Source organism: Palaemon carinicauda, chromosome 10 (genome assembly GCF_036898095.1).
Source record: "Palaemon carinicauda isolate YSFRI2023 chromosome 10, ASM3689809v2, whole genome shotgun sequence".
In the NCBI taxonomy this organism is placed as follows: domain Eukaryota; kingdom Metazoa; phylum Arthropoda; class Malacostraca; order Decapoda; family Palaemonidae; genus Palaemon; species Palaemon carinicauda.
The window spans coordinates 17,715,422-17,720,421 of record NC_090734.1 but is presented as its reverse complement, the minus strand read 5'-3'; the positions used below and the strand labels follow the sequence as shown (position 1 = coordinate 17,720,421).

General features: G+C 34.5%; 1 protein-coding gene across 8 annotated transcripts in view; it reads right to left on the bottom strand.

Annotated features, from left to right (window-relative positions):
- Positions 1 to 5,000, bottom strand: part of LOC137648378 (LIM/homeobox protein Lhx3-like) — a 58,508-nt gene that overhangs the window by 11,801 nt on the left and 41,707 nt on the right. The window lies entirely within an intron of this gene.

Below are 5,000 nucleotides of genomic sequence, written 5' to 3'. Positions count from 1 at the left end.
AGGATTGGAAAAGATAGCGAGTTCTTCTATTCTAGAGGGAAAATAATGCTAACTGAAAAGTTAATGGAGACGTGAATCTCAGAAAAGAGAGAGAGAGAGAGAGAGAGAGAGAGAGAGACTTCGTATATGGCGGTCTTTAGCGAATTCCAAAGTGACATCAATAACAACAAAGCAAATAATAACAAATGAGGTTGTTATAGGATTTTTCTGTTAACAAAAATGTCATGAAAACTAAATAAAAGTCTGGTTCGTTAATGTTATTAAAATCGTTATTATAATCAATATCATTATTATTATCATTATTATTATTATTATTATTATTATCATCATCATCATCATTATTATCATTATCATTATTATTATTATTATTATTATTATTATTATTAGCCAAGCTACAACCCTAATTGGAAAACCAAGAGCTCCAACAAGGAAAAATGAGAAAGTCTGGTTTTGTTAATGTCATTAAAATCGTTATTATAATCAATATTATTATTATTATTATTATTATTATTATTACTAGCCAAGCTACAACCCTAGTTGGAAAACCAAGAGCTCCAACAAGGAAAAATAGCCCCGTGAGGAAAGGAAATAAGGAAATTGTATTACAATTATCACCGATGTTATAATAATTAGTATTAGAACTTAAAAAGTCCAAACTTGCAGTGAATGTTTTTATGTTGAACAGGCTGACATAAGTCTCTTTTTATAACTTATTTATGGAAGATCTGTTTTAATGTTGCTACTGTTCTAAAAATGTTTTATTTTAACTATTTTTATTTTTCCTCCCTTGTAGTTTATTTATTTCTTAGTTTCCTTTCCTCACTAGGCTATTTTTCCCTGTTGGAGCCCTTGGGTTTATAGCATCCTGCTCTTCCAAATAGGGTTGTAGCTTAGCTAGTTAACTATTTCTATTTTTCCTTCCTTGAAGTTTATTTATTTCTTAGTTTCCTTTCCTCACTAAGATATTTTTCCCTATTGGAGCCCTTGGGTTTATAGCATCCTGCTCTTCCAAATAGGGTTGTAGCTTAGGCTAGTTAACTATTTCTATTTTTCCTTCCGTGTAGTTTATTTATTTCTTAGTTTCCTTTCCTCACTAAGATATTTTTCCCTATTGGAGCCCTTGGGTTTATAGCATCCCGATTTTCCTACTAGGGTTGTAGCTTAGCTATTAATAATAACAATATCATAAATACTATAATTAAAATTAAAATTGATATTACTACCGCCATCATTATTTTTATGATCATGATAATTATAGTGACCTCTATGAAAACATTCGTGATTCTTATTACAAAATCTTAAATGGACTCGTCATCTTCATGGAGTTCTATTTACTTCGTTTTTAACTAGCTATTGAAGCAAACCAACCCTTTGAGATTATCCAAAACTGAGTTCCATTGTCCGAAACATCTCAATTCCTCCATAAAAAAAAAAAAAAAAAAAAAAAAAAACCACATTCGTAACACATGTTTCATGATGTCATACTATTGTCCATAACAGCGTTACCATTGAGCGACATCTACGAATTGATGTAAACATTATTATTAAATCCGTGACCATGCACCGGTGATGTCACGAAAGCAGATTTGAATGCATCGGAACCCCTCCCTTCCCCCCCTCCCCCTCTCAAGGCTTCTCTCTCTTATTTCCGTCAGTCTGCCGTCTAAACTATCTATCGATCCCGGCCAAAATCATGTTATATATCAAAACCCTTTTTTCTACCTGTCTTTTCAACCGAGCGGGAAAAAAAAAAATATGGACATTACGCGCGCTGACAAAACATGACCGTTTTAGTCAATATTCGGCCGGACAATAGGAACCATGTCCCCCACCCTCCCTCTCATACACCTGCCGGACGGGGGGTCATCCCGGGTCATCAGTGCTGGCGATCAGAGGTCAGGCTTGCAAAAAAAGAAAGAAAAAAAAAGGGTTTCACCAGTTCAATGTCGGGAGAAGGGAAAGGGTCGTAATTGCAGGACTGTATTGTTGGGAGGGAAAAAAAAATATAGACTCCAGCAATTCGAAAGCCATTTAACTAATTGTTGTCCAACGAATTACAATGGCCGTCAACTGGACTGCTCTATAATGAGATAGCCGTGACGTCACATACACAGTTCTGCCGTGTGTCACAGCATGACGCGTTAATGCGCGATATTCGATTTCGCGAGTCGTGCAAGAGTCGTGCGATAGTCGTGCGCGAGTCGTGTTGGCATTTGGCGTGTTTATTCAGTACTTGAGGTATTGCTTCGCTTATGCGTGTTTATAAATACGTCTTTATTTATGTATTTATTTATGCGTGTATGTGGTATGTACGATTCCTTATTGAGCATAATTCAGTGTTTTTATGCAAAATGAGATATATATTAAAGATGTTTGTCTTTTTTCTGTTATAAGATTTCATATTATTATTATTATTATTATTATTATTATTTATTATCATCATTATTATTATCATTATTATTACCATTCTACTGTACATATTTCTCATAAGTATAACATACATCATGCAATTTTCTTCATCCGTCTTGCCGAGTATTTTCAAGGTAATACACGCTAATTATAGCGGGGCAATATACGATCATTTCCTGAAGACTGTGTGATTATTTACAGTAAAAAGTGTTTATTTATGTATAAATTAATTCTCATCTCTGAGACAACCGAGGTTTTTTACTTGATTGGAAAATGTGGTTTCTGGAACTCACACGAGGTTTGAAATCCTTGGAAATAAAAGAGTTTTTAGCCCATAGTACATCACTGAGAGAGAGAGAGAGAGTCGATCACAATTTCTAGATATATAAGAGGAAAAATATTCCTGCCATCTATTGATGAGAAAAAGGTACATCTGTATGACAGAGAGAGAGAGAGAGAGAGAGAGAGAGAGAGAGAGAGTCCGATCATAATTTCTAGAAATATAAGAATATTCCTGCCTCATATCGATGAGAAAAATGCACATTTGTAAGAGAGAGAGAGAGAGAGAGAGAGAGAGAGAGGAGAGAGGAGAGAGTTATCACAATTTCTAAAACTATAAGAGAGTATTCCTGCCTCCCATCGATGAGAGAAATGCACATCTGTACGAGAGAGTGAGAGAGAGAGAGAGAGAGAGAGAGAGAGAGAGAGAGAGAGATAGAGAGAGAGAGAGAGAGAGAGAGAGAGTCGATCACAATTCCTAGGAATATAAGAGCATATTCCTGCCTCCTATCGAAGAGAAAAATGCACAATTGTACGAGAGAGAGAGAGAGAGAGAGAGAGAGAGGAGAGTTATCACAATTTCTGGATGTATAAGAGGAAAATATTCCTGCTATCTATCGATGAGAAAAAGGCACATCTGTACGAGAGAGAGAGAGAGAGAGAGAGAGAGAGAGAGAGAGAGAGAGAGAGAGGGGGGGGGGGGGGGAGAATGTTCACACCTCTCAATGAGGGAAAATATGTAACGCACATTTCTATGTAATGTTTAAATTAATTGAGTGCAGAAAATTCACATCCCTGACTGACTTTCTGACTGACTGACTGACCGATTTAAACCCAACGTTGCCTAAACACTTTTATACTCTGATTAATTCGGGTGTAATTATTCATAAATTACTCAATCATTATTCTATTTGCCGACTAAATTGATGAAAAGTTCTAATTATTTTTTAGTTTGCAATTCTATTTTTCAATTGCACTATGTATTACTTTTAGTGTGACATCTTGGAATATACAAATACTATTATATATATATATAATATATATACATATATATATATATATATATATATTTATATATACATATTTATATATATATATATTTATATATACATATTTCATATATATATATTTATATATATGTATATACAGTATATATATATACATATTTAATATATATATATATATATGTATATATATATACAGTATATATATATACATATATATATATACCTGGATTGTGGTCGTGAAGTTCGTATGATTGGCTTTGATTTTAGTGCTGCCTTTGACCGTGTTAATCATGAGGCCCTTGTTTTCAAACTGAAACAGTTGGGAGTGGGTGGGTCGTTTCTTAGCATTATTATTGATTTCTTAAGTAGTAGATCTCAAAGAGTAGTTGTTGATGGGCACCATAGTGAGTATAGGAATGTGATATCCGGTGTTCCACAGGGTAGTGTTCTTGGACCATTACTTTTCATACTATATACACATGACATGTGGTTTGGCCTAGAAAATAAGCTTGTTGCATATGCAGATGATGCTACTCTCTTTGCATCAATTCCATCCCCTGAATGTAGACCTGGGGTTGGTGAATCCCTTAATAGAGATTTAGCTAAAATTAGTGCATGGTGCAAGTTATGAGGTATGAAGTTGAATCCTAACAAAACTCAAAGTATGATTGTAAGTAGGTCAAGGACAGTGGCTCCTCAACATCCGGGATCTCAGTATTGATAATGTTTCTTTAAATTTGTTTGACTCTTTCAAAATTTTAGGTGTGATTCTCGACAGCAAATTTACTTTTGAGAAACATATAAGGTCTCTGTCTTCTTCAATTGCACAAAAAATTGGCTTATTGAGAAAGTCTTTCAAGATATTCGGTGATCAATCTATTCTGAAGAAGTGTTTTAATTCTTTTATTCTACCTTGTTTGAGTGTTGTTCTCCTGTCTGGTCTTCAGCTGCTGATTCTCATCTTAATTTGTTGGACAGAAACTTACGTTCTATTAAATTTCTTATTCCTGATCTAGATATTAATCTCTGGCACCGTCGTTCAATTAGTTCATTATGCATGTTGCATAAGATTTTTCATAACTCTGACCATCCTTTACATTCAGATCTCCCTGGACAATTCTATCCTGTTCGTAATACTAGGCTGGCAGTTAATTCTAATAGCCAGGCCTTTTCCATCATAAGACTCAATACTACGCAGTACTCTAGAAGTTTTATTCCAGCTGTTACCAGTTGTGGAATGATCTTCCTAATCGGGTTGTTGAATCAGTAGAACTTCAAAAGTTCAAAGTTGGAGCAAATGCTTTT